Raw genomic sequence first — 13,290 nt, forward strand, 5'->3', positions numbered from 1 at the left:
TATCTGGTCATTATCACATTGCTGTTTGTGTGACCTTGTGTACAAATTGGCTGCCACATTTTCTACATTACAACAAAAGTACTTAATTGGCTGTAAAAAGCTTTGGGATGTCCTGAGGTCATAAAAGGTGCTATATAAATCCAATTTCTTTCTTTCTTTTACCTCCCCATTCCCACTGGAATCACACTGGCCACCAGTTTAACTAGTCACTAGTGGCTGATGCGCCCATTGGAAGCAGGCAGGTACCTTCGGAGTAATGCAAATTGGGATCCTATGTCAATGTGTAACTGGGGCCTGAGTGGGAAAGTGGCTGCAGCTTTCCCAGCAGGTGAAGGCTGGTCATCAGTTGTTGGGAAGATCGAAGAGTCCCTCCAAGGTAAGTGAAAAACTAAGGACATGGCTCACACAAATGCCAAGAAAAATGGGAATCCAGCAGACTGGGAGAAATATAGAAAGCAACAAAGGGACACAAAGAAAATATTAAGAGCTGCAAAAAGGGGATACGAAATAAAACTTACAAGTAATATAAATGATGTGGAGATGCCGGTGATGGACTGGGGTTGACAATTGTAAACAATTTTACAACACCAAGTTATAGTCCAGCAATTTTATTTTAAATTCACAAGCTTTCGGAGGCTACCTCCTTCCTCAGGTGAACGATGTGGAAATGAAATCCTCGAAATGAAATCGCATTTATAATTCACAGAACAATGCTTGGTGATTACAGACAGTTTTTTCAACTGCCCGTTGCCAAGGCAATCAGTGTGCAGACAGACAGGTGTTACCTGCCAGGTCTCAGAATATACAAATCACCAAAAAAAAAACAACAAACAAAAAAAAAACAGAGATAGAGAGGAGCATGGTTCATACTCCTGTGCCTCGGCCAACGTTGTCTACCTCATACGTTGCAGGAAAGGATGCCCCAGAGCATGGTACATTGGCGAGACCATGCAGACGCTGCGACAACGGCTGAACGGACACCGCGCAACAATCGCCAAACAGGAGGGTTCCCTCCCAGTCGGGGAACACTTCAGCAGTCAAGGACATTCAGCCACCGACCTTCGGGTAAGCGTACTCCAAGGCGGCCTTCGAGACACACGACAACGCAAAATCGTCGAGCAGAAATTGATAGCCAAGTTCTGCACCCATGAGGACGGCCTCAACCGGGATCTTGGGTTCATGTCACGCTACACGTTACCCACCAGCGAACAAATGTTATCTGTTTTTAATATAACGGGTCAGTTGCTGTCTTTTCTATGTTTCTACCTCTCTATCTCTGTTTTTTTTTGTTTGTTGTTTTTTTTTGGTGATTTGTATATTCTGAGACCTGGCAGGTAACACCTGTCTGTCTGCACACTGATTGCCTTGGCAGGGGGCAGTTGAAAAAACTGTCTGTAATCACCAAGCATTGTTCTGTGAATTATAAATGCGACTTCATTTCGAGGATTTCATTTCCACATTGTTCACCTGAGGAAGGAGGTAGCCTCCGAAAGCTTGTGAATTTAAAATAAAATTGCTGGACTATAACTTGGTGTTGTAAAATTGTTTACAAGTAATATAAAGGCTAATAGTAAAAGGTTTATATAAATATATTATGTTTTAATTTATGACACTGTCGGTTTGATTTTCCTTTGCTTTGCACCCCATGTATGGCTATTTCCTGATTGCAAAATAGAAGAGAAAGGAACAAATACCTACTAGGTTGGATCCCTGCCCTCTTTGTGCTAAACACATAGCAGTTTTTTCTGAGGGTGGGATGGAGTCCTTCCATCTAGAATAGCCATTCAAATGCAATGCTGATCAGGTGGGAGTGCACACTTTTCAGTGCAAGTTCCTGCCTGAGCCTACAAATACGAGCAGGTTCAGGTCCTTTCAGTGCTCCACCTGACCTATGCTCAGGCAGGGAGGGGTAGGAAAACCAACCCTTCATATGCATTCTAAATACTATTGCCCAGAAATTTGTTATTCAGGCACTAGATGGGCTCCTAAGCCTCCAATATGGCAAGGAGGAAGCACACGCTCATTACCACCTGGAATTGCGTCATGTGGCAAATTGGTATAGGCAAAAAAATCATCATCTATGACCCACACCTGAATCAGGCATTAGGCCCTTTGCATATGCAAATAAGGAGCCAAACGCCTGTTTGAGGCCCCCTCTGCAAAGTTGGTTTGCCTTGAGGCAGCCATCACCGGTGCCAGTTGCAATTAGGAAAACGAGGCATACATGTGGACTAACAGGCGGTCCTTAAAGAAACCATTGAGGGTTGCCACCAAAAAGGTAAGTTTGCTAAAATACTTACCTGAATGTGGAGCTAGAAGGGGCAGGAGATCTCCTCCTGACCCTAAATAAAAACCGCAAACTGCTGCCAGCTACCGATCACCCTTCCCTCCTGATGGCGTCCTCAACCCCCCATTGTGACCTCAACGATGGCCCTGATCATCGTCGTCACCACCCCCTCACCGACTGCTGCCGCCACCCCCATGTAGGGGGAAGAAAACACTTCTAGTCTTTTGAGATCTTGTAATCAGATAAAGTAGGACACAGTACGATGAGTCTGGATTCTAACAGTGAGAACGTTTTCATGCGAGTGTGAAAGATGCGGAAGCAGTATTCAAACTTTGAATGGATTTGGGCTTTTTAGATAGTTGTTAATGAAAATAGGATCTTTCGATTTGAAAGAAGAAATCAAGCTGCTGCTGTGCTAAAATAAAAGGAGCTAGCTAAATAACTCACAGGACAATTACCACTACTTCAGCAAATATGTAAAATATACGTAAGAATAGATTTTCCTCCATCCTCTAATTTTAGTGAAAAAGTTGACATGAGTATAAAGCAGAGTTCCCCTAATTTTTTGTTAAAATTAGTGAGCAGAGGAAATCACAGCCTATAATTTTTAACTTCACAAAAAGAACACTCTATACAGGATTGATAGTCCAAAGCATTTATTATCGCAATATTGGTGTAGGAGGATTTCCATGAACATAACGGGAACAGTTGCTGATGATACAAAGATAGGTGGAAAAGCAAGTTTGTGATGAGGACACAAAGTGTCTGCAAAGGGATATTGACAGGTTAAGCGAATGGGCAAAAATTTGGCAGATGGCATATAATGTGGGAAAATGTGAAGTCATCCACTTTGGGAGGAAAAATTAAAAAGCAAAATATTATTTGAATGGAGAAATAATACAAAATGCTGCGCTACAGAGAGATCTGGGTGTCCTCGTACATGAAACACAAGAAGTCAACTTACAGGTGCAGCAGGTAATCCAGAAGGCAAACGGAATATTGGCCTTTATTTCTAGGGGAATGGAGTATAAATGCAGGGAAGTCATGCTACAACTGTACAGGGTGCTGGTGAGACCACACCTTGAGTACTGCGTACAGTTCTGGTGCCCTTATTTAAGGAAGGACATAATTGCATTGGAGGCAGTTCAGAGAAGGTACACTAGGTAGATTCCAGGTATGGAAGGGTTGTCTTATGAGGAAAGATTGAACATGTTGGGTCTATACTCATTGGAGTTTAGAAGAATGAGAGGAGATCTTATTGAAACATACAAGATTCTGGGGGGACTCGATAGGGTAGATGCTGAGGGGATGTTACCCCTCATGGGGGAATCTAAAACTAGGGGGCATAGTCTCAGAATAAGGGGTCGCCCATTTATGACGGAAATGAGGAGGAATTTCTTCTCCCAGAGGGTCGTGAATCTTTGGAAACCTTTACCCCAAAAAGCTGTGGAGGCTGAGTCATTGAATACATTCAAGGCTGAGTTAGACAAATTTTTGATCAGCAAGGGAGTCAAAGGATATGGGGAAAGGGCGGGAAAGTGCAGTTGAGGTAAAAATCAGATCAGCCATGATCTCATTAAATGTTGGAGCAGGCTCGAGGGGCCGAATGGCCTACTCCTGCTCCTATCTCTTATGGTCACATGGCCTTATAGTTGGTGAAGGATATAATTGTGCTATGTGCTTTAATGACAACTTCTTTCATTGGCAGATAAATTGAGTTCTTTGGAGGTTTTGACCATCTATGGTTGGGGTTTTAAGGTATCACTGGTAGATAAAATGAAACTCTTTTTTTCCTGGTCTTCAATTAGATTTGAATAAATACTGATACTTTGGAAATTCTTGTAGCGGGTTATCTGAACTATGTGGTTGCAACAGTATAGCTGTTGTACTTTGTTTGGGGTGCAGGGCCAATGCTTGCAAGATGTGTATCTAAGTCAGGATGGTTTGTGACTTGGAGGGCAACTTGGAGGTGCTGGTGTTCCCATGACATTGCTGCTCTTATTCTTTGCAGTGGCAGAGGTCACAGGGAGGCAGGTGCTGTCAAAGTAACCTTAGTGTGTTTCTGCAGTCCATCCTGAAGATAGTATATACTGCAGTTACAGTGCGCTGGTGGTGGAGAGGATGGACATTGGGCTCAATTTTGAAATGGTGGCGGGTTGGTAGCGGCGGGTGGGGGGGGGGGGCGGGGGGGTTGAAGGTGACGTAGCAAACCTGAATAAACAAACCTTTCCGTTTCCGACGCGATCACATCGTAATTGATGGTGATTAACGTGCTCTCCTGGTTTCGCGCCCGGCAGCCAACCTGATTGACAGACTGGCTGCCATCAGGAGCTGCAACGCGAGGTTGAGGGGGGGGGGGTGAGAGAGAAAAAGAGAGAGCGAGACGTCATTCGGCAGTGGAACGGAAGATCGGGGGGGGGGGGTGGGGGGGAGAGTGGAAGATCGGGGTGGGGAGAGGGGGGATGATCTTGGGGGAGAGGGGAACATCGGGGGGGGAGAGTGGAACATCGGGGGGGGAGAGTGGAACATTGGGGGGAGAGGGGAAGATCGGGAGGGGAGAGTGGAATATCGGGAAAAGAGGGGAAGATCGGGGGGGAGAGGGGAAAATCGGTGGGAGAGAGTGGAAGATCGGGGGGGAGAGGGGAAGACTGGGGGAGAGAGAGGAAGATCAGGGTGAAGAGGGGAAGATCAGGGGGACATCGGGGAGTGAAGAGGGGAAGATTGGGGGACATCGGGGGGGTGAAGAGGGGAGATTGGAGAGGGAGACATTGGACATCAGAGCAGGGTGGAAAGGTAGGTTGATTTTGCGTTTCACCAGGCGTGAATTAGAAGGCGTAGGAAAGCCGCCCAAGTAAGTTAAAAATCATTCTAACTACCTAATATGTCACAAGTAAAGTGCCTTAAGTACCTCAATGAGATACATTTGGTTCTTTAACTATCATCCTGCCGGCTTTAATTGCCAGTGGGACTTCCGGATTCAGGACACCCACACGCACACAGGTGCATCCGTGGGGAATTCAGAAATCGGCAAGTTGGAGCCGGGCTCCAAACCTGAATGGGATTTCCCCTATTTTCATGCCCCCAATGCACCCGCAATTTCCCAGAAAAATCGAGCCCATTTCCAGTGGCCATGTTACCAATCATGAAAACTGCTCTGTCCTGGGTGGTGCTGAGTTTCTTGAGTGTTGTTGTAGCTGCTCCCATCCAGTCTATGTCTAGGAGTGAATGATGCCTAAATTTGGCTCCCTGAACTGTCCTACATCACCCAGTTCAGATTGAATTTGGGTTTACCCTTACCATTCTCCAATTGGGATACCCACAGCTACTGAGTGAATTAATTAACCTTTTCTTGCCAAATCACCAAAGAAGTCAGATAACAAGTCATGCACTAATAACTGTTAATTAACTTCAAAATCATGATTAGCAATAATTAAACATTGAGTATGCAAATAATTAGTAGCTAGGGTTAACTAACTAAATGAATCATAGAGGTTATGAAGGCAGTTCAGTGGTATCACAGTAATTCAGCATTAACTGGATCGCGGATTATCAAATTATAGTTGAGATCAGTGTCTGAGACTGACATAAATTGATGAGATTAATTTAGGATTAATCTCCTTAGATAGCTGATAAGTTAACAGCATTAGATAGACAGTCCATTGGATAGATTAGAATCTATGTGCTGGTGGTTAGCAATGTTTCCAGACTTTATGCTTATGAGGTGCTTGGTTGAGCTGGCTGCATGTCTTCCCTTGGGATGATGGTGTTGACGATGGTGATGTAGAGGTGTTATCCTTTCCTCCTGGATCCTCAGTCCCCTAGATAATTCCACTTTACGCACTGATAGCAGTATCCGGGATAGCTGGCTCAAATCTCACCTTCCTTGACCTTAGGAAAACTTGCACATTTAGGTGATTCCCTTGCGTCTGCCTGTCACTGGCAGTATTGGTGTACATTTCGAGCTCTATAGTGTTTCTCCCTCTGTCATAGATGTACATTCGTTTATTTAGAAATATTCTTTTACATATAGGTATGGATCATTAACACAACAATAAAATCAAAGAAGCAAAGAAACTCTGGGGGTGAAATTAGGTGTCTGTGTAGCGCCTGTTTTTTAGGCGCTGGACAGACACCCAAGCCTCGAAAATGGTGTGCGCACAATTCCAACATGAAGTCCGCAGGACACGATCTTGGTAAAGGTGTTTGCACGCGCCTAACGACCACCGGCAGCATGCAGAGTAGGGAGATTATGACGTGGATCAGTGTGCAATGCTGATCTGAAGGCATTGCTGGTATTTTGGAACTCCACACTCCAGCCAACGCCCCAATGCCCTGTCTTAACCTCGCACAGCTGAAAAGGACTTAAAGAGCATGAAGGACCCTCCCACCAGCGCTATTTAAAAGGATTAGTTATAGAATCATAGAAAATTTACGGCATATTCGGACCATCGTGTCAGCGCCAGCGGAAAATGAACTACCCAGTTTAATCCCACTTTCCAGCACTTGGTCCGTAGCCTTGTAGGTCACGGCACTTCAGGTGCACATCCAGGTACTTTTTAAATGAGTTGAGGGCTTCTGCCTTTACCACCCATTCAGACAATGAGTTCCAGACCCATACCACCCTCTGGGTGAAAACATTTTTCCTCAGCTCCCCTCTAATCCTTCTACCAATTACTTTAAATCTATGCCCCCTGGTTATCGACCCCTCCGCTAAGGGAAATAGGTCCTTCCTATCCACTCTATCTAGGACCCTCATAATTTTGTACACCTCAATTAAATCACCCCTCAGCCTCTTCTGTTCCAAAGAGAACAATCCCAGCCTATCCAACCTTTCTTCATAGCTAAAATTCTCCAGTCCTGGCAACATCCTTGTAAATCTCCTTTGTACCGTCTCTAGTGCAATTACATCCTTCCTGTAATGTGGTGACCAGAACTGTACACAGTACTCAAGCTGTGGCCTAATACAGTTTTATACAGTTCCAGCATAACTTCCTTGCTCTTATGTTCTATGCCTCGGCTAATAAAGGAAAGAATTCCGTATGGCTTCTTAACCACCCTGTCTACCTGTCCTGCTACCTTCAGGGATCTGTGGACATGCACTCCAAGGTCCCTCATTTCCTCTACACCTTTCAGTATCCTCCCATTTATTGTGTCCTCCCTTGCCTTGTTTGCCCTCCCCAAATACATTACCTCACACTTCTCTGGATTGAATTCCATTTGCCACTTTTCTGCCCACCTGACCAGTCCATTGATATCTTCCTGCAGTCTACAGCTTTCCTCCTCACTATCAATCACACCGCCAATTTTGTATCATCTGCAAACTTCTTAATCATGCCCCCTACATTTAAGTCCAAATCATTAATATATATATCACAAAAAGCAAGGGACCTAGTACTGAGCCCTGCGGAACCCCACTGGAAACAGCCTTCCAGTCACAAAAATACCTGTCGACCATTACGCTTCACTTCCTGCCACTGAGCCAATTTTGGATCCAACTTGCCACTCTCTCTTGGATCCCATGGCCTTGTACTTTTTTTGACCAGTCTGCCACATGGGACCTTGTCAAAAGCCTTGCTAAAATCCATGTAGACTATATCAAATGCACTACGCTCATCGACCCTCCTTGTTACCTCCTCAAAAAACTCAATCAAGTTAGCCAGACACGACCTTCCCTTGATTACTCCGTGCCTTTCTAAGTGATGATTTATCCTGTCCCTCTGAATTGATTCCAATAATTTGCCCACCACTGAGGTTAGACTGACCGGCCTGTAATTACTCAGTCTATCCCTTGCTCCCTTTTTAAACAATGGTACAACGTTAGCAGTCCTCCAATCCTCCGGCACTACGCCTGTATCCAATGAGGATTGGAAAATGATGATCAGAACCTCCACTATTTCTTCCCTTGCTTCTTTTAACAACCTGGGATACATTTCAGAAGAAGGAGATGTTAGTGTCCTCCAGGCCACCCTGGTTGCTTGCAACTTCAGGACCCAGACATGCCATATAGTAATTCATTGCCAATAGATGGTGTTTGTTTGTCAGTTAAGAGTTGCAAGTTTATCTCCTTCTTCTGAACTATCTCTGGTCTGTGTCCTTGATGTTGTGCTGCTCACTGTTCTGTGAAAATGCCTTGTTCACACAGGCATTCACAGCACTTATAAGTTTATAATATTCCACAGTTCCATCTGGCTACTGACTTCATTTTGGGGGCACCCTTAAGGCAATTTTCAGGACATTCCAAGAGTGGGTCCTGCTAGCCATTCCCACTGAGCTTACATGAATGCGACCATTCCAACATACCATGTGTGAATGTTTACTGGACTGATTCTCTACACATCTCTGTAGTCTCAGACTGATGTGGTATGCAAGAAACATCATGGAGGGACTTTCAATGTCTGCCCGAAATGGCCTCAAAGTTGGCAGAGTGGCCACGCTGCCTGCCCAAAGTCGGCGTCAAGAGGCCTGAACCATTTTCAGGTGTGGGCCTCACTTGAATGTAGCCAGTGAGCTGCAAGCATCAAATAGGCATTTTGCTGCAGCTTGCCAGTTGTGGGAGGACATGAAATTGACCGGCTCAGTCTAGGAGCCGGGCAGCAGGTCCAGCCCAGGGAGAAGGGAGGAGAAGATCTATTTCAAAGGGGGGGGCAGCACGGGCCACAATATTTATGTGGAGTCAGAAGGAGCATTCCTGTTCCTTTTCAACCCACCAAATTCCCCCCAAAAATATTTCTGGCCCTTACTGGTGTGGCTACCAATGGCTCCTTTAAGGACAACTAGTTAGGCCGCTCCCCACTTGGTACAAATTTGCGGAGTATGTGCGGCGCACACTACTTACTTGCACCTACTAATTGCAAAAGGGGTTCTACAACTGGCATAGGACCCTGACTTGCATATGTGAGGAGCCTGTGGCCTGAAACAGGCACGCATACTGCTCGTTCATTTACAGACCTGTCTGAAAATCACAATAGGCAGGCCTTGGGTATCCATGGGGTGGCAGAGGTGCCCCAACCTCCCATCCCGATTTTCACATGCCAGCCGCTCATTTTTCAAGCGAGAAATGGATGGACGGCGTTTGAAATCGCTCCTCATTTGTTCACTTTATTTGCCTCATTCTAAACCATTACGTATTGAATTCCAATCCACATTCCCAAAGGCTGTATTGATAGGAATGTTTTCAGCCAATGAGCTGCCGCTGCAGACCCAACGGTTCATGAATCTGGCCAATCAGATGCCGTGTCCATATCTTCAGTTCGTTGCCTGAGTCAGAGTCGGTGGTGGTGTCACAGCTCGAACGTGTGGGTAAGGACGATAATCAATTCATGAGCATGAGTGAGCAATCCAAACTCGAGCCTCAGGAGAGAGACCAGCCCTGAGCATGAGAAGGACGTCTCAATCCTGAGCTCAAAGGGTAGAGACCAAGCCTGAGCCCAAGGAGAGAGACCCACCCAAGCCTGAGAAAAGCAATGCAGTCTGAACTTGAGACAGAGAAACAAACAAAAAGAGGCACTGTGTCATCTGACAAGAGTTCCATGAGTACGCTGTTAAGAACCAATCCTTGGTTGCACTGCCAAGAACAAGGAGTACTAGTTCAAGGCATGAATGGTTAGCAATGTAATTTGTTCCTTACTTGCTTTTAGTCAACCAAAAGTTAATCATTTTTGCATTCAAAAAAAAGTGTGCAAAATCTACCTTCTTCGGAGTTCGTTTTTTCCATCACAGGAGGTGCCGACCCTAGCAGTAAAAGGCCTAGTGACAAAATGAATTGTTAAATTGGAGTCCTAGAGGCTATGAGAATTTTCTGGTGGGGCTCAACCTATTCATTCTATGATTTGGAATTTAAATAAACTTTAGGAGTGGTGATGTAGTCTTTTGTTCGATGAATCTTATGCAGCAGCTCATCGGACATTGCTTCAACAACAGTTTGTGGCAGAGGTTGTAAATCTGTAAAGATTTTTTTTAGCCTCTCCTTTCTTTTTGTGAGAATATTAAATTTGTACCCTCCTGTTACCACCTTTCTGACCAATGGAAGCAATCATTACTTACCTTATCATAAATCTTCATAATTTTGAAGACCTCGATCAGATCACTCCTTGACCTTCTCAGTTCCAGTTAAAAAATAAGCCTTAACTTCTCAAATCCTTCTTTAGAACTGTAATCTCTCATCTCTGATAAAATCCTAGTGAATCTATACTACACCTGTAAGGGGTGCCCAAAACTCTACAAGAGAGTACAATTCTGACCTAAACAAGGTCTTGTACAAGTTCAATATTCCAATAGCTTGCATTGATATTGCACCTTTAATGTAGAAAAATGTCCCTAGGCACTTCGTAGATGTGTAATCAGACACAAATCAATTCCAAGTCTCCTTGCTTTAGTATTCTATACCTCTAGATGCAAAATCATTTAATCATTTGTCCCTACTTGTGTTGCCAGTTTTAATGACCTGTGTAAAATAAAATTGGCCGTGTAGTTGATAGTGAAGAGGATAGCTGTAGACTCCAAGAAGATATCAATGGGTTGATGGAGTGGGCGGAAAAGTGGCAAATGGAGTTCAACCCGAAGAAGTGTGAGGTAATGCACTCAGGGAGGGCAAACAGTAAAACGGAATACGCAGTAAATGGGAATATATTGAGAGGGATAGAGGGAGTGAGAGACCTTGGAGTGCATGTGCACAGGTCCCTGAAGGTGGCAGTACAGGTAGATAAGGTTGTGAAGGCATACGGAATGCTCTCCGTTATTAGCCGAGGTATAGAATACAAAAGCAGGGATGTAATGTATAAAACGCTGGTAAGGCCACAGCTGGAGTATTGTGCGCAGTTCTGGTCACCACATTACAGGAAGGACGTAATTGCTCTGGAGAGAGTGCAGTGAAGATTTACAAGAATGTTGCCAGGGCTTGAAAATTGCAGCTACAAGGAGAGATTGGATAGGCTGGGGTTGTTTTCCTTGGAGCAGAGGAGGCTGAGGGGTGACTTGATTGAGGTGTACAAAATTATGAGGGGCCCAGATAGAGTAGACTGGAAGTACCTGTTTCCCCTAGCGGAGAGTTCAAGAACTAGAGGACATAGATTTAAGCTGATTGGCGGAAGGATTAGAGGGGACATGAGGAAAAACCTTTTTACCCAGAGGGTGGTGGGTGTATGGAATTTGCTGCCCGAATTGGTGGTAGAGGCAGGGACTCTCAACTCTTTTAAAAAGTACCTGGACCTGCACCTAAAGTGCTGTAAGCTGCAGGGCTACGGACCGGGTGCTGGAAGGTGGGATTAGAATGGGCACCTGGTTGTTCTTTGAGCCGGCGTGGACACGATGGGCCAAATGGCCCCCTTCTGTGCTGTATCCTTTCTATGGATCTATCTGTAGATCAAGGTCCCTCTGCTCCTCTATTCCTATTAAAATCTTACCATTTAAGATGTATTTCCTTCCCCTATTCTTTCTTCCAAAATATATTACTTCACATATCTCTACATTGAACTGCATCTGTCACCTATCTGCACATCCTGCTAACCTATCAATGTCCTCCTGAAGTCTTTCACAGTTCACAATTTGCTAACTCTCTCCTCCAGTTTGGTAACAAAGGCAAATTTTGTACTTGGTCTCTCAATTTTTAATTCTAGATCATTTATATCATTAATAAATAACATTGGCCCCAACATCATTTAGCACATTTATATATAAGATCGTGAAGGGACTAGAAGGGGTAGATGCTGAGAGGATGTTTCCCCTTGTGGGAGAGACTAGAACTAGGGGCCACAGTTTAAAAATAAGGGATCTCCCATTTAAGACGGAGATGAGGAGACATTTTTTCTCTCAGAGGGTTGTGAGTCTGTGGAACTCCCTTCCCCAGAGAGCAGTGGAGGCAGGGTCATTGAATATTTTTAATCATGATGTGGAGATGCCGGTGATGGACTGGGGTGGACAAATGTAAGAAATCTTACAACACCAGGTTATAGTCCAACAGTTTTATTTGAAAATCACAAGCTTTCAGAGCTTACCTCCTTCGTCAGGTGAGTGAGGGGTTCTAAAAACGCATAGCATATATTAGGCTGGGAGATGATTGCTGTTATCGTCTCCCAGCCTAATATATGCTATGCGTTTTTAGAACCCCTCACTCACCTGACGAAGGAGGTAAGCTCCGAAAGCTTGTGATTTTCAAATAAAACTGTTGGACTATAACCTGGTGTTGTAAGATTCCGAATATTTTTAAGGCTGAGTTAGATAGATTCCTGATTAATACGAGAGTCAAAGGTTATAGTAGGTAGACGGGAAAGTAGGGTTGAGGTTGCAATCAGCTCAGCCATGATCTTATCAAATGGCAGAGCAAATCGAGGGGCCGAATGGCCTACTCATGCTCTTAATTCGTATGTTCGTATCTTTCCAATCCAAGAAACGACCCTCTACAGCTGCCCTTCCACGTAGCCACATTCCTCTTAATTCCACATGCTATTTTCTTTGCCATGTGTCTCATGTAGTGTCTTATCAAATGCTTTTTGAAAATCCACATAAACCATGTCCACTGCATTTCTTTTATCTGTTCTATCTCTTAAAGAATTCTATAAGGTTAGTCAAGCACGATTTAACCTATAGAATCGGTGCTGACTGGTCTTATTAATTCACGTCTCTCCAAGTGCGAAGCAGTTTCATTTCCTGTAATAGACACTAGTAGTTTGCCAGCAACTGAAATAGGATTAACTGGCATATAAATTCCTGGTTTATTCCTGCCTCCTTTTTTGAAGAGGAGCAATGCATTTTCCATTCTCCTTCCCCTCTGGCATAATTTTCCTTTCCACCAAATTTTGGTAAATTATTGTCGAAACTTCCACCATTTCTCTTTTACCTTCCCTCAGGATCCTCAGGTGCAAAGTGGCAGCCTTGACTTGGTGATAGCACTCTCACCCATAAGTCAGAAAGTTAGAGGTTCAAGCCCCACTCCAGACTTGAGCACATATTCTAGGCTGACAATTCAGTGGTGGTGTATGCTTTTGGAGAAGATATTTAATAAAGGT

Source organism: Heptranchias perlo, chromosome 9 (assembly GCF_035084215.1).
Source record: "Heptranchias perlo isolate sHepPer1 chromosome 9, sHepPer1.hap1, whole genome shotgun sequence".
NCBI lineage: Eukaryota > Metazoa > Chordata > Chondrichthyes > Hexanchiformes > Hexanchidae > Heptranchias > Heptranchias perlo.